Source organism: Pipistrellus hanaki, assembly GCF_964339955.1.
Source record: "Pipistrellus hanaki genome assembly, chromosome: 12".
In the NCBI taxonomy this organism is placed as follows: domain Eukaryota; kingdom Metazoa; phylum Chordata; class Mammalia; order Chiroptera; family Vespertilionidae; genus Pipistrellus; species Pipistrellus hanaki.
The window spans coordinates 50,750,638-50,774,129 of record NC_140514.1 but is presented as its reverse complement, the minus strand read 5'-3'; the positions used below and the strand labels follow the sequence as shown (position 1 = coordinate 50,774,129).

Genomic DNA, 23,492 nt, shown 5'->3' with positions numbered 1-23,492 from the left:
TAGTGATCCATACCTCCTCTTCTGGAGCCCAGAGTCTGGCCTGGGTTCTAGTCCCATCTTTCCCTTTTTTCCATCATTAATGTCTCTCTCTCTATTTCTTTCTGAATCAATAAAATCAATAGAAATCATTATTTTTTACCAATATTTTTTAGAAAACCAGAGCTTTCCCTATAATTCGCCAGATGAGCCTGGATCCTGCTACAGGACAAGCCAGCACCCACTTCTCTGCCCTGGAGAAACGAAGGAGGCAGGACAACAGAGAGGGAAGGAGTCCTCACCTTCAGTCCTGGACTCTAAGTCTCCCTCTGCCTACATGGCTCGTTCTTCCCTCCCAGCTCCAACTCAGCCCCTGTCTGGTGGTCCGAGTGACCACGAAGAGAACGGACGGCCTGTGTCTCAGGCCTAAAGCCCACCTTTCAGCTTGTCTTGAATTTTCCATGAATAGTTGACTCGTCCTTGGTTCTCCACCAGGATCCTCAGGAGCTGGCATTCCTGTTGGGGATAGACCAGTTCACAGAACCCCCACAGTCACCCAGGGGGTCACTCTAGAACCGCCTTTCCTCTGAGTCCCATGTGGAAAGGCAAGCAAGTGGGAGACAGGATGCCCGGGGGCCAGCCGTTCTTCCTCTCTCTAAGGACCCCGCGTGCTCCTGTCCCACACCCAGCCTCTTCTCTCTTCCGCTGGTCTGCTTTAGGGAGAGACTAGACCCTCGGCCCATGGTTGGCTCAGGGCTTAAAGGGGAAATTCCATCCACACTGAATCTTGTATACTGCAGCGCCTGGTGTATCTGGGCCTGGGAGAGGCGGTGATGCTCAGAGCTCTAGACTAGGGGTGTCGAACTCAATCAGAGAAGGGGCCAAAATCTAAAATCCAGCCTAAATCGCGGGCCGAATGGTTTACTGAACAGTCATAAACTGACAATGTCATAAACTGACAGCGAAGTGCAGTGATGACAGCGCGGTGCAGGCCACATTGCAAGGCCTGGCGGGCTGGATTTGGCCCGCGGGCCTTGTGTTTGACACATGTGCTCTAGACAAACACTTCCTGCTTGGGCCCTAAGTGACCAGCCATGCCAAAGGGCAGTGCTAGAGGCGAGGCGGTCCTCTCAGAACCAGGAAGTGGTTGCATTGGAGTCGAAGGTCTAGCGGCATCGAGACTCTTGAATTACCTACCCTGACTGCAGGGATGTTCAAGGCTTCGTGACCATCATCCAGAGTCCCTATGCGTGTCTCATTCAAAAACACCTGCAGAAGAAGAGCTGGGGTCAGACTCCCTGAGGAGAGGGCGGAGAGAGGCTCTGGTTTAGGCAGGAGGTCACCGTAAGGGCAGCATCAGCCTTGGTGCTCACACGTGGCTGGGAGCTGGCAGGGAGGCCCCAGTGGACTTGGTTGTGATAAAGCAGAAAGCCAGGCTCTTTGTTGTGAGCTTATGTTCTCAATGCCTCACACATAGTAGGTGCTTTAAATTACTACCAAATAGCCCCAGCTGGTTGGGATCAGTGGATAAAGCACCAACCTGTGAACTGAAGGGGCCCAGGTTCCTTTTGGGTCAAGGGCACTTAGCCGAATCGCAGGGCTTGATTCCTAGTAGGAGGTGTGCAGGAGGCAGCCGATCGATGATTCTCTCATTGTTGATCTCTCTCTCTCTCTCTGAAATCAATAAAAAATATTTTTAAATAAACATAGATAAATTACTACCATACAGTAAAGTTGACCAGCGACTAACCACCTTGCCGAGTAGCAGAGCTGGGCTGCGTGTGCTGCTTACGGCCACGGCCAGCCTGCTGGCCCCTACCAGTGCCTTGTCTCGAACGTCCGCACCGCACGGAGCCGGCCTCCGGAGCAGATGCGAGTCTCATAAAGCACGAACCCGTGGGACTGGCCGTTCCCAGCGTTGACGGGAGACTCTCCATGTTGACTGGTGCTCTGGATATGACCGTCTGTGAGAGAGCCGAGGCGGACACAGGAACCGCGCTGAGAAGTCAGGATCCTTCCCCCTAAGACCCTTTTCTTTTTTGTTGTGCCCCCTAATGCTCCCCAAAGTCCTTTGGATGAGAAAGGCTAAGACATCTGTGTGCTGATGCTTTGTATCTCCGCTGACCAGGAAACTCAGGGTGAGTGTGTGTCTGTGAGGGGCAGGGGAGGGCATGGGACAGGGAGCAATGACTGTCATCATCAACTGATGAACAGAGCAGAGTCAAAATTGGTTTGGCTCAGTGGATAGAGCATCAGTCTGTGGACTAAAAGGTCCCAGGTTCGATTCAGGTCAAGGGCATGTACCTTGGTTGCAGGCATATCCCCAGTAGGGGGTGTGCAAGAGGCAGCTGATACATGGTTCTCTCTCATCGATGTTTCTAACTGTCTATCCCTCTTTCTTTCTCTCTGTAAAAAGTCAATAATATATATATATATATATATATTTAAAAAACAGAGCAGATTAGTAATGTTCTACCATCACTGAAGAATTATGTATTAATAAGCATGTATTTAGCTTCTACAGTGTGTCAGGCACTGCTTTTTATCTAAAATGGTGATGAGAAGAGGTAAAATCAATCTGAATTCAAGACTTGACATGTTTCCAACAGTTTCCAAACTTTTCTTTAAAATAGGGCAGGTTGTCTCATTTTAAAGGGCGAACAGGGACCTGTAGAACTTCCGAGGTTTGGCTTAGCACAGTGGTCGGCAAACTCATTAGTCCACAGAGCCAAATATCAACAGGACATGGATGGACATTTCTTTTGAGAGCCACATATTTTTTAAACTTAAACTTCTTCTAACGCCACTTCTTCAAAATAGACTCACCCAGGCCGTGGTGTTTTGTGGAAGAGCCGCACTCAAGGGGCCAAAGAGCCGCACGTGGCTCGCGAGCCGAGGTTTGCCGAGCAGGGGCCTAGTGGATGGTGAAGAAGAATCGGAAACCCAGGTTCCTGTTTCCCAGCTCAGAAGCCTTTCCCACAGGGACCATGTGGACCCACAAGAGCATTCACCAAATGGGTTCATTGGAGCTGGGAAATAGGACCCTCTCATCTCCAGCCTCACCCCCATCCCACTCATCCTCCCAGTCCAAGCAGCCCCTTCACAGTCAGCCGGGAAGGAGCACGTGGTCTGGCCCCATCTTTCTGAACTGGGGCAAAAGGCAGAGAATTCGTTTTCACACTGTCCAGGAAAAAGCTTGGAGAGAATCTCTGTGTGGCCTAGACCTGCTCCCCCTAAGCACCCAGGCAGTACTCACCTCGTTTAAGTGCTGTAGGGCATCCCACAGCGGCAGGTACAGGTAGGGCCTCACAGGAGGATACACAGCCTTGGGAATGAGCACAGGTAAGGCGGGAAGGGGAGATGCTGCAATGAGAGTGGTCCATGGGGCAAGATGTGCCTTCTCCCAGCCTCCCCATCCCTATACGTAAACTCTCGTATCCCAGGACCAACCAGTAAAGGGGTCCTCCCCTGGCGCATGGCTGCACTTCTCTTCCGCAAGAGTGAGGTTGCAACCCTAGCCATTTGGCTCAGTGCATAGAGCACTGGTCTGTGGGTCCCGGGTTCAATTCCAGTCAAGGGCATGTACCTCGGTTGCAGGCTCCTCTTATGCAGGATACAATGTCTTTCTCTCACATTGATATTTCTTTCTGTTTTTCCCTCTCTTTTCTATTCTCTCTAAAAATCAATGGAAAGCCAAAACCAGTTTGGCTCAGTGGATAGAGCATCGGTCTGCAGACTGAAAGGTCCCAGGTAAGATCCCAGGTGAGAATTTAAAAAAGAAAGAAAGAATGAGATTGCAGCCATTTAATATGCATGGAGAGCTGACAGATAGACACCCTGAAGGGGTAGTGTTGGCTGTATAGACCGAAGGCCCTTAGGGGGTAAGACCTCTGCCTTATGCCTCTCGGCAAAGCCAGTGGATACCTACTTTCTAGCACACAGTGGATGGTTAGCTAACTTTCCTTAGAGAAATAAAATGAAACAGAATGATTTTTGCTATTGTCTGTAAGGGTATTATGTTATACATCATAGTAAGAGCTTTACGAACAGTAATTTTCACAACCATTGTAGAAGATGAGTGTCCTTGTGCTCACATTTTAGGGAAGAAATAGAGGCTTAAAGAGCTTAAAAACACTCACGCCAGACCACACAGCTTTTCTGTGGGAAGACCAGGATTTGAACTTGTGACCCTTGCTCTGAAGCCCTTCATGAAGCTTAGGCCCACAGGAGAAACCCTTCCCTGCCCTTGCCCTCCCAATACACTAGGAGGGCCAGCCCTCGAATAAAAATGGTGGCTGAGTACCTAAGACAGATCCAAGGAGTTTCTGAAGCTTGAAATATTTCCCCATATAGTCCCCGGCCTCTGTCAGCACAGTGTCATAGTCTGCAAGACACCAGAGCACTGTCACTGATCCACCAGGGGGAGACAGAAGACACATGGTCCCCACCCCTGGCCCAGTCCAGCTCAGGCTAGGCTGTGCAGGACCAATGCCAATCTAGCTAGGACTGTTTCTCATCGCCCTTCCTGGGACTCTGAGGCTGTTGGGACCCTGGGCTCATCCTCCGCTTCACTCTCTTCCATCCCGATTGCCCAGCTGTGCTATCGGTGCCCTTCTAGCAATCACCATTTGTTTTTTTGTTTGTTTGTTTTTTGTTTGTTTGTTTGTTTTTACAGAGAGGAAAGGAGAGGGTTAGAGAGTCAGAAACATCCATCAGCTGCCTCCTGCACAACTCCTACTGGGGATGTGCCCGCAACCAAGGTACATGCCCTTGACCGGAATTGAACCTGGGACCTTTCAGTCTGCAGGCCGATGCTCTATCCACTGAGCCACACCAGTAAGGGCTAGCAATCACCATTTGTAATCTCTCTCTCTCTCTCTCTCCCCCTGTCTCCCCCCCCCTCTCTCTCGCTCTCTCTCTCTCTCTCTCTCTCCCCCCGCCCCCCCCCCCCCCCCCCCCCCCGTTCAAGTCAAGGGGTCAATGTACATGAACTTTAGGTCCTGGGCAGCCCCATCAACTGCAGTGATAGCCTTGTTGGGGGAATTATGAACATCACAGAAGAAAGATACATAGGTCAGAAAATCCTCACTGCTCAGCATGGATTATGAGTCAAGAACAAGGGAGTACCGGAATATGTTTTCGGGAGCCTCCAGCACCCCCACTGCTAGGGGGCGGGGGGAGGGGCAAAGCGGCCATCACTTGCCATAGCTGGTGACGACACTGCTGTATTCCCCAAAGTCCGTGGCCCCGTTGATGAACCCGAAGTTGGTCCCGCCATGGAACATATACGTGTTGAAGGAGATCTCCAATTTGATAAATTCAGACACGGATTTTACGACAACTGTACAGGCAAAATATAAGGAAGGAGAGAAAAATTTAAGCCGTGGATTTGAAAAGACAGATGGGCCTCCTATGTTCGTTGCAGCATTTTTACCACAGCCAAGACATGGAACCTGAGAATGTTCATCTGTAGACAACCGAAGAGAGAACAGGTAGTACGTATATACCTGGAATGTTCCTTGGCCATGAAAAAGAATGCAATCTTACCACTTGCAGCAACATGGGTGGAGCTAGAGGGTGCTATGCAATCAGTCAGACGGAGAAAGACAAATACCATATGATTTCCCTTCAGGCGGGAGGGAAGGAAGGCTGCCTTAGTCAGGGAGCTCATGCTGAGAGCTGGACTGAATCCCAACACTTGGTTCCAGGATCTACCCTCTCCACCATCACTGCCGGCTCCTGATAATGACTGCCACGCATGTGCCAATTCCCAGCCATGGCCTGTGCACTTCCCAGAGATGATTAAGAATGTTGGCAAATGGCCCTAGCTCGCTTGGCTCAGTGGCTAAGAGCGTTGGCCTATGGACTGAAGGGTTCCAGGTTTGATTCCGGTCAGAGGCAAATACCCGGGTTGTGGGCTCGATCCCCAGTAAGGGGTGAGCAGGAGGTAGCCAATCAATGATTCTCTTTCATCATTGATGTTTCTCTTTCTCTTTCCCTCTCCCTTCTATTCTGAGACCAATAAAAATACATTTTTAAAAAATAATGTTGGTAAATGCATCCCCTTCTTCAGAGGTGTCATATCTCAGAGGTCCTCCGTCACCCCCTGGACGCTCCGTCCCCCTCTTTCCTATCACTGCATCCTCTTTGTCTGCCTCAAGCACTTTGTCAGGTAGTGAGTGTTTTACTTCTTACGTATCTGTCAGCCCACTAGAGCACAAGCTCCCTGGGGTAGGAACCAGGTGATTTTTTTTCACCAGGGCCTCTCCAGGCCTACCCACGTCCCCGTCCAGACCATGCGTTGGATGGACAGTCGTGGTTGAATGAGCGGATGGACTAGCAGAGCAGAGTGTGAATGACCTATGACCGGGGGCACCTCTGTTCCGCCCAAACACTGAGAAACACTTACCGTCCACATTTTTAACCTTGTGCTTACCTCCCCACATGTCAAACCAGCCGACCCAGTATTCCATAATCATAATGGGCTTATCTATCTGGAAGCAAACCAAATGAAACACCAAGTCAGACAAAAAGAAGAAGAAAAAGAGTCAGAAACACTGAATGCAACGGACGAGAGGAACTTGGGCTTCTTTTTTTCCAAGTCAGCCCATGACACCTCTTGCTTCTCCATTTCCCTAAACATCACGATCACCTTCTGTAATTCCCAACCTGGTCCTACACGAAGCTGGCCTGGGCAGAACCAGCTTTGGAACCACAAAGACCTGATTGCAATTCCTCACGTGGAAATTGAAGCTCCAAGGTCACGTGCTGGTAAGGTCCATAGGCTCCACTCAAGTCCAGGGCTGAGCCAAACACGAGCAGCCACTGAACTATACTGACCGTAAGGACATCATCCAGAAGAATCCAAGATGGCATGTAAGAGGGAGTTCCACTCTCCCCCTCCTTGGGCCACATCAAAATCACAACTAACCCCTTCCTCTGGTCATCTCCATTAGGTGCTCCATGAACAGAGGGGACAGAAGCAGAATGTCCTCCTTATTCCCCCTGATGAAACAGATAAACTCCCTAAAATGCTTTGGAACCTAGGTGAGGCCTCAGGGGAAAAGCTGTATAGTCTTTGCCAAGCCTCCTATCCTCATCGAACACCAGCTGTACAGGTTGCGGTGGAGGCGTGAGGGTCATGGCAGACGAAGGGGCTACAACTCTTCCTCTCTAAGACATCCTTACCTGCACTGTCTCAAGGTGCATGAAAGTATCCTTCCGAAATGAGTTTATATTGATGGTGGCCAGCACTGTAGAAAGAAGGAGGGAAGCTGCATGAGGCCCTGGGACAACTGCTGCCAGGGGAGGCACAGAGGCCCATGCCTTGCACATGAAAGAAAGTTGTGCTGAGTAGTGAGGTAATGAGATGCTACTTGTACCCATGTTGTAACGTACAAAGGGCTGTCATTGGGCATTTGCAAGGACAGTTAAAATTAACCATATTTTGTGCAGAGAAATGGAACAGGCCAAGGTCATACAAAATGATTAAACCCAGGAATTAGACCTGGGGGTAAGAGGAGGTGGGCAAAGGGAGAAAATGGGAATGGAAAGAGACTTTGCTTGGGGCGATGGGCGCACGATGCAGCGTGCAGATGATGCTTTGTTGAGTTGTGCCCTTGAAACCTGTGAGGTTTTGCGAATCAATGTCACCCTGATAATTTTAAGTAATAAATAAATATGGAAAGGTGGGCTGAGGACAGAAGAGCTCCCTCGCAGCTGTTGTTGAAGGAAAACAGGTTGGAGGAGAAGGATGGCGTTGCTATGGGAACTCTGCGCTTTGACCTTGGGTTCTCATAGCAATACCACCTCTCTAAGGTCCACTTCAACGTGCATTGTCCACTCCCTGATATTCTTGTTTCTAGCCCTGACCAGTTTGGCTCAGTGGATAGAGCGTCAACCTGTGGACTGGAAGGTTCAAGGTTCGATTCCAGTCAAGGGCATGTACATTGGTTGCGGGCACATCCCCAGTGGGGGGTGTGCAGGAGGTGGCTGATCGATGATTCTCTCTTATTGACATTTCTAACTCTCTATCCCTTTCCCTTACCCTCTGTAAAAGAAAAAAAAATGATATAGATATAGATAGATGTATAGATATATAGATATAGATATAGATATAGATATAGATATAGATATAGATATAGATATTTATTCTTGGTTCTTTCTGACGCTTGTTCAAAATTGAAACTGGGGATGAAGTGCTTCCGTGCTCCCTGAAAATACATAAGCCGAAGTGCGTACCTCCTTCTATGCTGCCTTGGAGCACATCTTTCTCCGCATCTGAGGTCAAGAGCAGCTCCACAATCCCTCTGCTCAGCAGGGCCTGTTGAGAAAACAGAGTGGACCCCCTTTTCCTTCCCCCATGGGACACCAGCAGAGCCTACCAGGGCCCCCAGCCGACTCAGAGGCAGAGGAGGAAGGAAGCAGGAACACGGAGGCCAGCCGGGTTCCTCACCTGGTGAAGGCATGGCATGTACGTCCAGTCCTTGGCGAATGCACCATACTCGTTCTCCACTGCACCGCAATGGCAGGGCCTCCCTGGCGGTACTGAGGCAGCAGAGAAAGAGGAAGTGAGGCTGCGGGTGGGAAACCCAAGGTCTTGGGGGGGCTGGGAACCCTGACCCCGCTGGTGTGGGCACTCGGCTCCTAGCTGTTTCCTGACCTGGCAGCACGCTCTCTCCTCTCCTGTCTGATGCTCAGACACCTGCAGGCCCTAGGTGGCACAAGGGGTCCCAGTGCCCTAGTCTTTGTCACCACACCCTCAGTGTTTCCGCTACTTCTTTTATATATATATAATTGATTTTTTACAAAGAGGAAGAGAGAGGGATAGAGAGTTAGAAACATCAATGAGAGTCACTGATCAGCTGCCTCTTGCACACCCCTACTGAGGATGTGCCTGCAATCAAGGCACATGCCCTTGAATGGAATCGAACCTGGGACCTTTCAGTCCACAGGCAGACGCTCTATCCACTGAGCCAAAACGGTCTCAACTTTTTTTTTTAATGTATATTTTATTGATTTTTTTTTTTTTACAGAGAGGAAGAGAGAGGGATAGAGAGTTAGAAACATTGATGAGAGTCATTGATCAGCTGCCTCTTTTGCAACCAAGGTACATGTCCTTGACCAGAATCAAACCTGGGACCTTTCAATCTGCAGGCTGATGCTCTATCCACTGAGCCAAACCAGTTTCAGCTGTTTCCGCTTCTTCTCATACTAATTAGCTGCTTCAATAGGAGAGCTAATAGCCACACACTCACCTGCTGACACTCACCCATCCACTCGCCCTTCCTCTCTAAAACCAATTTATATATATTGGAGCACATCTTTCTCCGCATCTGAGGTCAAGAGCAGCTCCACAATCCCTCTGCTCAGCAGGGCCTGTTGAGAAAACAGAGGGGACCCCCTTTTTCTTCCCCCATGGGACACCAGCAGAGCCTACCAGGGCCCCAGCCGACTCAGAGGCAGAGGAGGAAGGAAGCAGGAACACGGAGGCTAGCCGGGTTTCTCACCTGGTGGAACTCCAGCTCAGCACTCACCACACACAAACACGCATGCTCTCAACTCATGAACCACATACTAACTACCTAAAACTCCACTAAGTCACAACCTGTGCTCATTCACATGCAACCTGTGCAGCCTTCGCTTTAAAAATAACACTTTAAGAAATCGGGGTGACCCTGATCAGTGAGGCTCAATGGTTGCACGTTGACCTATGAATCAGGAGGTCACAGTGCCATTCCAGGTCAGGGCACATGCCTGGGTTGCAGGCTCCATCCCTAGTAGGGGGTGTGCAGGAAGTAGTTGATCGATGTTTCTCTCTCATTGATGTTTCTAACTCTCTATCCCTCTCCCTTTCTCTATGTAAAAAAAATCAATAAAAATATTAAAAAAATAAAAATAAAACAGCCAAGTTCACTTAGGAGTAGAAATAAGCAGTAGAAAGAGCAGTGAGCCTAGAGAACATCAAGTACATTCAAAGCACCATCATACATCCACGCTCTCTGCTCTGTGGGTCCTGGCAGGAGTGATGCATGTGCTCCCGGAAGCCCTGGGGCGAAGGTGAACTTAGATGAGGGTCTAGAGTGCAAGAGTGTCAGCTTCAGCTCTCAGAGCCTGGGCCCGGCCTGCTCTGTGGCTACGCAGAACCAGCTGTCTCTATGCCTCTCACTTCAGGAAGGAAATGTCAGAAGGCCGTTTTACTTGGAGAGGAAGCACTCTGGCAATCAGATGATCAAAGTATCAATCAACCGCTTGGACAAAGCCCTGGTCGGCTGTCCTCAGTCTCAGCTCCGGGTCCTGCAGTAACCAGCTGGTGGCGAAAGGGGACAAGCTCAGCGCTTGAGTTGGGAAGGCAGGAGGTCAGCCAGCTCTCCTTCCAGAGCTCCCTCCAGCCCAGCTTTATGTCTTCTGATCTCCTGCAGCCCTCACGGGACCTTGAAGATGCTCTCTGGACCATCCTACCTGATGTGCTGTCCGACTGACAAGTGTCTGGTGACAGTTCCCAGCTTAGGAGGTGCAGCAGCTCCATCAAGGCCCTTGGCGGGGAGGGGTGGGGCGGGGCCTCCAGCTGAGCAGAGCAGGGCATTGCTCCTTTGCTAAAATATCCCTTCCTTCAATGTCAGGCCTCTGCGGCTCCTGAGCTGGATGGGAGAATATGCTCATCCCTGAGGAAACAGAGCCTTGACTGAGTGACCGGAGGAGGGTGCCCCCTGGAGCTGAGCCGGAGACTGCACACACCTGGCAGCTGTGGTGTGAAGGGGAGCATGTGCTTGGATGCTCACCCTGCACCCAGCTGTCTGCACTAATGGCCCGGCCTCACAGAGGAGAGAAGGCAAAGGGGGAACGGAGGAGAGCTGAGGTCCCTCAGCTCAGTAGAGAGCATGGTCTTCCCCTAACAAAATAAGAGAAAAGCCAGGGGAAGAGGGGACCCGCAGAGCAAGTCCAGAGGTTGTCAGAACCCCTTCCACCTCAGGACAGAGACCAGAGATGAGACAGGAAGGAAGAGCTGCGACCACCCTGATGCTGCCTCTCCCGCCCTGGCGCCCGCGGCACCAGGACCCGCATCTGTGACCAGGACAAGGATGACAGTGGCGCCCGTAACTCACCGGGCCTTCCCTGAGAACACGGGCTCCGAGCTGTCAGATTCCAGCTCTGCTTTTAGTGAAACAAACAGACACAGCCCTCCCCTCAAAGCACGCTCACCTGGGCAGGCCGCCGAGGTCGATCTCGCTGCAGATGTAGGGGCCTGGACACAGGATCACCCACAGCCCAACCTCCACAGCCAGCCGGACAAAGGCCCTGGCAAGGTCAATGGCGGCCACTCTGAGGACGTCCGAGCGGGGGTGGGGACGAGCCAGCACACACCGCAGGTGGCAGAGAAGCCCGGAGCCTCCGCTGGCCTGCCCTCCTCCCAACCAGAGACAGGGAGAGTGAAGGGAAGGCCGAGCCCCACCCTGGAGAGCAGGTCACCCTGCACCTGTGGTCACAGGTCTGAGGCCTGCAGCTGGGTTCTCACCAGCTCCCAGCCCAGGACCCTCTGCACAGCCCCCCGGCTCATGAGGAGGGGGGCTCTCAGACAGGAGGCGGGGTCCTTGCCCTCAACCTGACCCGACCACCTTGCTGCTTCCAGGGGCAGCCCGCTCCCAGCACAGGTGGCGGGACCCCACTGCAGAGCAGGAAGGGCTGAGAGGGGAGCAGGCTCCTCCGGGCTGCAGTGAGGAGGGCTGGGCCCAGGGGAGGCCTGGGCACTGGAACTAGCAGGCTCCCAGCCGGAGAGCATCTGGTCCTGGTGCAGAGCTGGCAGGGGGCCTGAGAACAGGCTCTCCAAGCAGAGCTGAGATGCCACCATGGTCCCTAAACAGCCCTCCAGCCCCTTCCTGCCCCCAGGCCCAGGCCCAGGCCAGGCCACAGGAGCAGCAGCAGCACGTACTCCAGGTCCAGGTTCCCGGAGAAGTCAGTGTGCCTCTCTGGGGCTCGTGGAGGTTCCCGGGGACATAGCTGTGGCAGGAGAGAGGGGAGTACAATAAGCATCTTCCTATTTCTTTCCTGACCAGGCCTAGGTCAGTCCCAAACCTATTTGAAAACCTAGGGAACTATGTTGGAGCAAGCTGAAGTGTCCCATGGCAGTGACACCTGTATTACATGAACAACGACTGCTTTCAACGGTTCCTTTCTCTGCCACCCGGTTGTGATCTAAGCTATCAATGATCCTGATTCTAGATTCCTCGGATGGATGCACTAATTATCCCACTCACCACCCATTCTTGGTATTCCCATTAAAAATGTAAAGAGAAGGGGAAAACGCAGTGTCTAGATATGCTCAATAAGTTGTTGATAGGAATTAATCGAAACAAGAATAGAGAAGTTTCAAAACGATGATGGACATGGACTAAGGAAAGTGACATCATCCGTGTGCGCACACGAGAGTTGGGAGTCTGAGAGGCAGGTGGCCCTTCATCATCATAAAGGCTCAGCTGGACAGGGCTCATCGGAAGGTGCAGCGAGGATCCAGGCGGCACTCACGTGGTGACAGTGTTGAAGCCGCAGGCCTGCAGCTTCAGGGGGCGGTCCCGCCAGTACCCGCAGGGCACCCAGAAGTAGTGGATGGAGCCCCCAAAGATCAGGAACTTGTGCCCTTCCAGAGTGAAGTGTGGGCTGCTCTCAGGGGTGCTTTGTGTCTGAAGTCCCAAATCTTGGTCTTTCAGCTCCAGAGGGGTCAGATGTGACCAGTTAAACCTGCTGAGAGAGAGAGATGGAGAAAGAGAGATGGAGAGAGAGAGAGATGAAGAGAGAGACACAGAGAGAGAAGGATGAAGAGAGAGACAGAGATATGAAGAGAGAGAGAAGATGAAGAGAGAGAGATGGAGAGACAGAGAGATATGAGGAGAAAGAGAGAGGAGATGAATAGAGAGACAGAGAGAGAAGGATGAAGAGAGAGACAGAGATATGAAGAGAGAGAGAAGATGAAGAGAGAGAGATGGAGAGACAGAGAGATATGAGGAGAAAGAGAGAGGAGATGAATAGAGAGACAGAGAGAGAGAGAGAGAGAGATGAAGAGAGAGAGGAGATGGAGAGAGGAGAGACAGCCAACGCCCAGCGGGAGACCTTCTGGCTAACAGGACACACCAGCTCTGTGCACGCTTCTGATACTCTTCTCCAGAAAAGGAGATCCCTGACCCCCCTCCATCCTATTCCCCTCCCCCCAGGCAGACCTGCTCTCCTGTGGCTGCGACAGGAAGGTTCTTTTTCTCTTTATATGTTGCCTGAGGAGCAAAGCCTGCTGAGATCAAGGGCAGGAAAAAGACGCTCAGGATTCTTTTCCATGAGAGACTCGGGCTGGAAAGAGGAGAAACAACTCTGAGGGGACAGCACTGGCCTCATCCGAATCTACGGCCCGGAACCCGTCCCTCCAGGCAGGTGAGGGGCCCTCCAGGCAGGCGAGGGGCCCGGGCACCAGGAGGCTGGGCACACACAGGGCTCTAGCTAGCCCAGCCCCCTCCCCTTGTCCCCTCTCTCCCTCTGCAGCCCCTTCCAGTTCAGGAGAGACCTTCAGTCCTAGGAGCCTCTCAGGAGCCAGATGGGCAGGGCCCTGGGGAGGTGGGGAGGCGGGGTGGGCTCAGGGCTCAGTGACCAGTGGAGACCCCTCAGGCACCAGGCTCAGGAAGGACTGGGTGTCCTGCCCTGGGGCAGGGGACAGATGCTCTGAGGCGTGGGCATCACTAAGGTGCTGGAGGGAAAGAGCTCATAAGGGGGGCTGATGCATCTCAGGCAGATCTGAGGGTCCAGGAGGGCGGTGGACCAAAGGGGCCCTGACCTCCAGGTAGGGGCGACGAGTCACCTGAAGCGCCCCGGGGAACTCATAGCTGGAGGCCAGGGCACCGAGGTTCCCACGCTGCTCCTGCCAATTGCCTGCAGGGGGATCGGGTTCAGGTGCACTGGGAGCTGCGAGCCACCACAGCCTGACAAGGAGTCCAGGGGCGGGGAGTTCTGGGAGGTCCGGACGCTGCTGGACTCTGGGCTCTGTGCCCACGGGGCTTGGGACTGCCTACTCAAGGGAAGCGAGGCAGGAGGGTGTCACCAACCAGCCGACCAAGACAAAGGCAGACCTGAGTGCGAGGAAGGGAGGACAGCTTGAGCAACACCGTGTTCCAGAGAGAGGGAGGTGGTGATCCGCCCTCTCAGCAACTTGATAGCAAAGGGCCTGATTTTGCATTGACATCAATAAAAAGGTGAGCCCTGGTCGGTGTGGCTCAATGGATAGAGCATCGGCCTTCGGACTCAAGGGTCCCAGGTTTAATTCCAGTCAAGGTCATGTACCTGGGTTGCGGGCACATCCCCAGTAGGGAGTGTGCAGGAGGCAGCTGATCGAAGATTCTCTTTCATCGATGTTTCTAACTCTCTATCCCTCTCCCTTCCTCTCTGTAAAAAATCAATAAAATATATTTTAAAAAATAAATAAAATAAAATAAAATGGTGAAATAGTATGCGTGCCACCAAGTGCATAGGTCAGCATCATTTTCTTTGTTTTGATGAAATGTCCTTTTGCCTTTTGTCATTGGAAGTAGCAAGCCTCAAGGCAACTGATTATTTGAACTAAAGCTGTTACAAGAAAAATGTAGGTAGAAGGTGCTCAGGAAAACAAAGAAAAAGTACAGATAAGCAAATACCAGTTGCTCTGTTAGGATAATGTTAAAAAAAAAAAAAAGTAGCCCCAAGTGAGGATGGAGGGGAAATTCACCGAATGCCAGGGGGCCCTTTACTTACAACATTCTCTCAGGAGGGGGCCTGTGGCCTCGGGGGCAGAAGTCTGGCTCTGACTCCAGGAATTGTATCACATGCACTTGATGGACAGGGAACTCCATTCTTCAGCCCCAAAGAGAAAGATCTGGCTGCCTAGACAGAGCCTAGGAACGGTCAAGGACAGTCCGTCCCTCCTGCTGAATCCTGGACAGAACAAACTCTCTGACCTCAGCTCTGTGGGTAGAAAATAAAGTCACTCGCAAACTGGAACAGCAATCTTCAAGGTGAAAAACGTCCTACAGCAGAGGGGTGCTGACGTCAGAAAGGATCGTTTCTGCTGGTCCAGAAACTAGCGTTTTGCTGAGTCTTAAAATGGCTTTGGAGAGAGAGTGTGATCATGTAATCAGATCAAGTCAGTTGTTCAAAACAGAAGGACTCTGTCTTCGTCCCAGCATGCCCCATTCCTTGCGACCCATGGTGTGGAAATGTTAAGTGAAGCCACCAAAGGTGTCAGTCCTGTGCGACCCTGCTGAGTGGAGGAGACTTGCCGTATGTCTAGCCGTAAGGGGGTGGTAGGGCAGAGAAAGATAGATGCCCCAACATTCTTCAGTCTCCACGTTAAATTCTATTCAGTTAAATTAGCTTTCCTTGGCCGGGTATGTCAGTTCAGGAGCAAGTTCAACTACAGTGCTTGCATTGGTTTAGAACAGTGGTCTGCAAACTCATTAGTCGACAGAGCCAAATATCAACAGTACAATGACTGGAATTTCTTCAGAGAGCCAAATTTTTAAAACTTAAACTTCTTCTAACGCAAGTTCTTTAAAATAGACTCGCCCAGGCTGTGGTATTTTGTGGAAGAGCCACACTCAAGGGGTCAAAGAGCCGCATGTGACTTGTGAGCCGCAGTTTGCCAACCATGGGTTTAGAATATAAGATTTTAAGCTCCTCCAATGTTGCGCTAAAACATTTCAATACAATCATGCAGCCCATCTCTTCCTTTCAAAAAAAAAAAAAAAAAAAGTACCCAATTCCCACAAATCTGTTCTCTGAACAGAGTGTCTAGTTCACTATTGGATCCTTGCACCTAAAAACCCGCTTGGCATATAGCAAGCCCCCAACAAGGGCCTGTTCACCATGGAAGTGGTTGGGGCCCCCGCAGGGGAGAGTGGGGTCCCTCTTACACAGAAGACTGACAGGCTGAGAGGGGAAGCTCAGGGCTCAGGCTCAGGGGAGGGTCTGGAGTCCTGGGAAATCGGTTTGGGCAACAGGAAACAGAGGAGACAGAACTGGCTGTTCTTTGAGATAAAAAGATTAAAAGTTATTGGTCTAGCGGAGAGCTAGCGGTTTGGCTCAGTGGATAGTGTCTCGGCCTTCGGGCCAAAGGGTCCCAGATTCAATTTCAGTCGAGCATGGACCTCGGTTGCAGGCTCCTCCCTGGCCTGGTCAGGGCTCCTGCAGGAGGCAACCAATGGATGTGTTTCTCTCACATGGATATTCTGTCTTTCCCTCTCTCTCCTGTGCTCTTTAAAATGGAAAAATATCCTCAGGTGAGGATTTAACAACAACAACAACAACAACAAAAAGGCATTGGTCTTTGTGAACCTACTGTTATCTAAGTGGGGTGGGAGGGTGGGGCGGGGGGGGGGGGTCCTTTGCACTAATAGCTGCTGGAAGTGGAATCTTTAGACATCTGGAGAAAAAGACTTGTTGAGAATGGCTTGTGTGGGAGAATCAATGGGTCTGTTTTATTTTTTCTCAACTTGAAATTCTCACGATTGACTGTATTGGGGGTTTGTGTCATTTTTCAATCCATTTTGTCCTCAAAGACAGAGAGGAACGCTGGGTGCCTCTGGCCTTCAGGATGTGAGGGTGTGGCTCTGAGACGCAGCAGCTGTGCCCCCGGTGCATTGTGATGTCACACTGGAGGCCTGGGTGCTCTGTCCCAATGGGCCTGGGGGACATCTAGCTGGTTCTGATGGCGCCCGGTCTTGACGGCCACTCTGTGCCGAATGTTTAGCAGGAGACATTGCTGGTTGTATGCTGACAGACCTCGGGATGGGGAGCTTTGTTTCCTGTTTCACAGGTATGTCCGTGGGGGCCCAGGGCAAGCTGTCCCTTCTAATGGGCGAGGTGATACTGCTCTCTGGGTCTTCTCGGCATGCTCATTCCTTTCTTGACAGCTGTCATGGAGAGTTGTAAATATCTAGTGCCCTGCGGTGGTCGGCACCCTCAGCTCTTAGAAAAATGCTCATGGGGAAAACATGAAATGTAGGTTTTTACTTTTTCAAAAATGTATTAAAATAATGATTTACAGAAGCCCTAAGTGGATCCAGAACTGCAGAGATGTGCAGGCTGGTAAGCATTTCACACAGGAAAGGGAAATGGCATTGTGGTTAGCCCTCCTTCTCTCTGTTTTATCCTGGAATGTGTATTGTTTTCAGGATAATGGGGGCCTGTTGTTTCCACTGCTGTGACAGTTTCCCATTCGTGTCGTTAGAACGCGTGTCTAGGTGTCAGTTGGTGACATGGAACACATTTCCTTTTCTACCTTCCATGTTGTCAAACATTCTCCTGTTACAGAGATATCTTTATCTTATAGTTCAACTTATTCACCTCCACAGAGGTAACGATTGTGAGAAGGTAGTGTTTTTACTTAATTACCAACAAATAGTCAGTGTGGTTTTTAAAAAAATATATTTTATTGATTTTTTACAGAGAGGAAGAGGGATACAGAGTTAGAAACATCGACGAGAGAGAATCATCGACCAGCTGCCTCTTGCACACCCCCTACTGGGGATGTGCCCTCAACCAAGGTACATGCCCTTGACCGGAATCGAACCTGGGACCTTTCAGTCCGCAGGCCGATGCTCTATCCACTGATTCAAACAGGTTTCAGCAATAGCCAGTGTTTCAAACAGGCAATGGCAGGTGGAGAAATGGGCTCATGAAATGATGGGGACAGATAATCAAGTGGACACAGGGTTAGGCACAGACAGAGAAAAGTAGGTAATGTCCACAGGTGAGAGAAATAAAACTTTACATTAATAGCAAATTACCTACTGTTTCATATACATTTGTAGCTTTAAGAAAAAAGGGTTCACCCTAAAAGATGTCTTAAAATAACAACTGGCTGTTTCCATTCTCACCCTTCAAATTCTTTTTCTATGGCTGGTGACCTGTCTCATTATAGAATAACTCCTATTTGGGCGGATGAAATATTACGTGGTGATATTGATTCACAGGTCTGAGAATACAAGACTTGTCATAGAAAAGCCTCCTCCTGGGCAACTGCCTGCCTTCAAATGCCTGCCACGTTGATCCAGCCCGGGGCCAGGACCCTCTGGACTTAAACCTGTTGCCCGAATGCCTGCCTGCCGCCTGAATCCAGCCCGTGGCCCAACTCAATGGTCCTCCGCCAGCTGCCTCGATCCAGCCCGGGGCCGGGACCCCCTGGGCTTCCGCCTGTCACACGAATGCCTGCCAGCCGCCTCGATTCAGCCCGGGGTCAGGACCCCCTGGGACTCTGTCTGCTCCCCAAATGCCTGCCTGCTGCCTCGATCCAGCCCGGGCCCTTACCCAATGGGCCTCCTCTTATAGTCTCGATCCAGCCTAGGGCCGGGACCCCGGGGGCCTCTCCCTGCCATCAGAATGCCTGCCTGTAGCCTCGATCCAGCCTGGGGCCAGAACAGTCTGGGCCTCCACCTGCTGCCAGAAAGCCTGCCTGCCGCCTAGATCCAGCCCGGGGACAAGACCCAATGGGCCTCTGCAAGCCGCCCCATCCAGCCTGGGCGGGGACAACTGGGCTTCCACCTGTTGCACGAATGCCTGCTTGCTGCCTCCATCCAGCCCCGGGCCTGGACCCCCTGAGCTTCCGCCTGTCACACGAATGCCTGCCAGCCGCCTCGATTCAGCCCGGGGTCAGGACCCCCTGGGACTCTGCCTGCTCCCCATATGCCTGCCTGCTGCCTCGATCCAGCCGGGGCCTATACCCAATGGGCCTCTGCTTACAGCCTGGATTCAGCCCCGGGCAGGGACACCCTGGGCTTCTGCCTGACACCCGTATGCCTGTTTGCGGCCTCGATCCAGCCCGGGATCGGGACGCCCTGGGCTTCTGCATGCCACATGGATGCCTGCCTGCCGCCTCAATCCAGCCCGGGAACAAGACCCAATGGGCCTCTGCAAGCCGCCCCATCCAGCCTGGGCGGGGACAACTGGGCTTCCACCTGTTGCACGAATGCCTGCTTGCTGCCTCCATCCAGCCCCGGGCCTGGACCCCCTGAGCTTCCGCCTACCACACAAATGCCTGCCAGCCACCTCGATCCAGCCTGGGGCCGGGACACCCTGGGCTTCCACCTGTTGCCCGAATGCCTGCCTGCCACCTCGATCTAGCCCGGGGCCCGGACACTATTGTCCTCCACCAGCCGCCTAGACCCAGCCCTGGGCCGGGACCCCCTGGGCTTCTGCCCGCCACACGAATGCATACCTGCCACCTCGATCCAGCCTGGGATCTGGACCCAATGGGCCTCTACCAGCCGCCTTGATCCAGCCCGGGGCCCGGACCCCTGTGATTCCACCTGTTGCCCGAATGCATACCTGCCACCTCGATCTAGCCCAGAGCCCGGACCCAAAGGTCCTCTGCCATCCGCCTCGATCCAGCCCGGGGTCGGGACCCCTGGGCTTCCACCTGTTGCCCGAATGCCTGCCTGATTCCTCGATCCATCCTGAAGCCCGGACTCAATGGTCCTCTGCCAGCTGACTCCATCCAGCCCTGGCCCAGGAGCCCATGGGCCTCCACCGGCCGTCAGAAAGCCTGCTTACCGCCTCGATCCAGCCCAGGACCGGGACCCCCAGGGCTTCTGCCCGCCTCACAAATACATACCTGCCACCTCGATCTAGGCCGGAGCCTGGACCCAATGGGCCTCTGCCAGCTGCCTCGATCCAGCCCGGGGCCGAGACCCCCTGGGATTCCCCCTGTTGCCCGAATGCTTGCCTGCTGCCTCGATCCAGCCTGGGTCCCTGACCCAATTGTCCTCCGCCAGCCACCTTGATCCAGCCCGGGGCCGGGACCCCCTGAGCTTCCACCTGCCACAGGAATGCCTGCCTGCCACCTCATTCCATCCTGGGTCCCGGACACAACAGTCCTCCGCCAGCCGACTAGATCAAACCCAGGGCAGGGATCCCTGGGCTTCCATTTGTCACACGAATGCCTGCCTGCCACTTTGATCCAGCCCGGTACCCAGGCCCAATGGTCCTCCACCAGCTGCCTAGATCCAGCCCGGGGCCGGGACCCCCTGGGCTTCTACCTCTTGCCTGAAAGCCTGCCTGCCACCTCGATCCAGCCCAGGAATAGGACCCCCAGGGCTTCTGCCCGCCTCACAAATGCATACCTGCCACCTCGATCTAGCCCGGAGCCTGGACCCAATGGGCCTCTGCCAGCTGCCTCGATCCAGCCCGGGGCTGGGACCCCCTGAGATTCCACCTGTTGCCCGAATGCCTGCCTGCCGTCTCAATCCAGCCTGGGTCCCTGACCCCAATTGTCCTCCGCCAGCCACCTTGATCCAGCCCGGGGCCGGGACCCCCTGAGCTTCCGCCTGCCACAGGAATGCCTGCCTGCCACCTCATTCCATCCTGGGTCCTGGACACATTGGTCCTCTGTCAGCCGACTAGATCAAACCCAGGGCAGGGACCCACTGGGCTTCTGCCTGCAACACTTATGCCTGCCTGCCGACTCAATCTAGCCCGCATTCCGGAACAAATGGGCATACGCCAGCGGCCTAAATCCAGCCCGGGCCCGGGACCCTATGGGCCTCAACCTGCCATCAGAACCTGCCTGCCACCTCTATCTAGCCTGGGCCCAGGACCCAATGGGTCTCCACCTGCCATCTGAAAGCCTTCCTGCCTCCGCAATCCAGCCCTGGCAGGGACTCAATGCGCCTCAACCTGCCATAAGAAAGCCTGCCTGGTGCCTCCATCCACCCTGGGCAAGGGATCCAATGAGCCTCCATCTGCCATCAGACTGCCTGCCTGCTGCAACATTCCAGGCGGAATGCGGGACGCAATAGGCCTCCACCTGCCATCAGAAAGCCTGCCTGCCTCCTCCATCCAGCTGGGCCCGGGACCCAATGGGCCTCCACATGCCATCAGAAAGCCTGCCTGCCGCAACCATCCAGCCCGGAGCCAGGACCCAATGGGCCTCCACCTGCCATCAGAAAGCCTGTCTGCCACATCGATCTATCCAGGGCTGGGACCCAATGGGCCTCCACCTGGCATCAGAAAGCCTGTCTGCCACATCGATCTATCCAGGGCTGGGACCCAATGGGCCTCCACCTGCGATCAAAAAGCCTCCCTACCTCCTCAATCTAGCCCGGGCCCAAAATCCAATGGGCCTCCACCTGCCATCAGAAAGCCTGCCTGCCGCATCGATCTGGCCTGGGCCCTGGATCCCATGGGCCTCCCCCTGCCATCAGAAAGCCTGCCTGCTGCATCGATCTAGCCTGGGCCGGGACCCAATGGGCCTCCACCTGCCATCAGAAAGCCTGCCTACTGCATCAATCAATCCCGGGCCTGGGACCCAATGGGCCTCTACCTGCCATCAGAAAGCCTGCCTGCCGCATCCATCCATCCCAGGCCCGGGACCCAGTGGGCCTCCACCTTCTATCAGAAAGTCTGCCTGCTGTATCCATCTAACCCGGGCCCGGGACCCAATGGGCCTCAACCTTGTTGAATGGAGCAGAGACCACCCAAGAGGCAGAGACCCCTACCCGGGAAACAACTCCAACTAGCCAATTGCGGAGTCAAATAACAAATTTTATTACAGATTCAAATCTGGGCTGCCGCCGCCAGGATGGAGCAGGCAGCAAACAGCAGCAAGCAGTTACAAATCCAGCTTTTTATGTACATTTCAAAAAAAGGGGGTGGAGGTCGTTTCTATGGTTGCATGTATCGGCCAGATGGCCTAATCTCCCTTCTTGGTTTGTCCTGTTCTTTTAGCCTTGACTAACTCAGCCTGCTGATTTGGCCTTCAGCCTTAACTACCCCAGACTGTTGATTTGGCCTTCAGGTCCAGGAGGGGTTAGTAGCAACTTTCTACCCTCCAGGCAAGGTCAGTTATTTTCCATTCCTCATTCCCCACTGCTTTTAGTTCCTTAGCAGAGGTCAAATCCTTGGCCTCTTTTCTTTGTAAGCAAGCAAGTAACCAAGTTTACAAAAGCAAGAAATCAGCAGTTAGCTAAATAGCTGTGTCTTCAGTTTGCACGATTCGGCTGTATTGGGTGGTTAGGGCCAACAGCTTAACAGCCTGAACATGCTCTCTAATAAAAGCTACTAACCTATTAATTATGATGGGCCTATAGATTAGGCCTAGAAGTAAGAGTAGGAGGGATCCCGCCAAGGCTGATATCGGGGTGGTCAGCCAAGGGGACTAATTGAACAGCCCTTTAAACCAGCCCTCTTGACTTTCTTTCTCCTTTTCCCTTTCTCTCAGTAGCTTCTGTAGGGTTTTAATGCTCTCCCTTGTCACGCCTGAGTGGTTAGCGTAGAAGCAACAAGCCTCTCCCAGCGCTGTACAGAGGCCTCCCTGTTGGAGAAATAACAAGTCTAGCCCTCGCCGGTTCTGGAGGACTACCTCCGCCAGGGAGTCCAGGGCCTTCTTTAGGTGGCTGATTTGATCTTGAATGAGCCTGATATTTTCTGAGAACTGGACTGATAGTTTCTGAATCCCAATCGGGCCAGTAGTCAGGGCTGCAGCGCTAACGGCCGCTGAACCGGCAATTCCTAGCTCAGCAAGTAATGGGACTAAGAGGGGGGTTCTTTTCTGAAGGCGGAAATGGGCTTCTGGGGATAGGAAATGCTTCATTCCGGAGGGGCCAGCATAGATATAGACCTGGGGGATTATATATATTAAAATGCAGAACCAAGGCTCTCGGCTCCTTTCAGCTACCAGACACAGAGTCAGTCTATAAGTGTAAGCAAACCAAACCCCTTCAGGGGCAATCAATACCTGGGTGTTGCGGGAAATTTTTATGCTGTTATTATAATTCTGGGAGTAAGAGGAAGCTGACAAGGAGTATTCTCCTCCTATGAAACAGGATCTTTCCCTTTGGAGGTCCCCCAGGGTTAATGAGGTCGCCCCTCCTTCCAGGCAAGTTGCTAGATCAGCGAGATGCTGATCATCAAGGGTGGTGTTTTTTACTTCCTCCTTTTTTGTTTTTATTTTTAGGCTGGTGGCTAGACCTACATAGTAAGGGGGTGAGGGATTTAAGCATAACCAGCAACTATCGGTGGTCGCTGGGTTGGAGCTATTCAGGAGAGTAAAAATTGAATCTAGAGTCCTCATGAGTCTGGCCTGTGGGACAGGAACAGGAGGGATAGCGATTCTTGGTTTCCCCCCAGTGGATACAATTGTTGAAGAATTGTGGCCCTGATCAGGTTGACCTGCGATGGTGGTGGTCCGCGAGGGGCTCCTTGTGGGCTGAGGTGGAGGGCTCGGTCTGGGCCTAGGCAATACTTGGGGGTTTAACACTTCATTTGGGCCTATGGGAAGCCGGGGCCCTTTGATTTTTATTTTTTGGATAGTGAACAGGGTTCCTAGGTTAGTGCCTGCTATATATAAGCGGAGGCCCCAAGTCTTTCCTGTAGGCCAAAATGGGCTTCCTCCATCTTGGACAGTTACTACCGTTGGATTACACTGGGTAAAGATTGAACATCTCTCAGGCCTTGGGTCAATTAGCCTGGCAAATTTAATGTCCGGGTCTCCTTGTTTCCAGGGTGTAAAAGTC

At 52.6% G+C, this 23,492-nt stretch overlaps 1 protein-coding gene, 1 long non-coding RNA gene and 1 pseudogene across 3 annotated transcripts in view; 1 reads left to right on the top strand and 2 right to left on the bottom strand.

The window, feature by feature from the left end:
• LOC311631356 (uncharacterized protein) overlaps positions 1 to 23,492 on the top strand; it is a 388,370-nt gene that overhangs the window by 92,134 nt on the left and 272,744 nt on the right. The gene's annotated exons all lie outside the window — the stretch shown is intronic.
• LOC311631121 (beta-galactosidase-1-like protein 3) lies at positions 403 to 17,270 on the bottom strand (annotated as a pseudogene). The gene is made up of 18 exons: positions 17,264 to 17,270; positions 13,790 to 13,884; positions 13,617 to 13,702; positions 13,188 to 13,311; positions 12,499 to 12,734; positions 11,906 to 11,973; positions 11,179 to 11,274; positions 10,177 to 10,285; positions 8,432 to 8,523; positions 8,218 to 8,299; positions 7,165 to 7,229; positions 6,386 to 6,470; positions 5,180 to 5,317; positions 4,280 to 4,360; positions 3,233 to 3,339; positions 1,796 to 1,940; positions 1,174 to 1,245; positions 403 to 492 (listed from the first exon to the last, which is right to left on the bottom strand). The product of its transcript is annotated as a beta-galactosidase-1-like protein 3 (transcript).
• On the bottom strand, positions 21,502 to 22,009 carry LOC311631452. Its single transcript, XR_014796592.1, has 2 exons — positions 21,751 to 22,009; positions 21,502 to 21,715 (listed from the first exon to the last, which is right to left on the bottom strand). It is a non-coding gene; the product is annotated as an uncharacterized lncRNA (long non-coding RNA).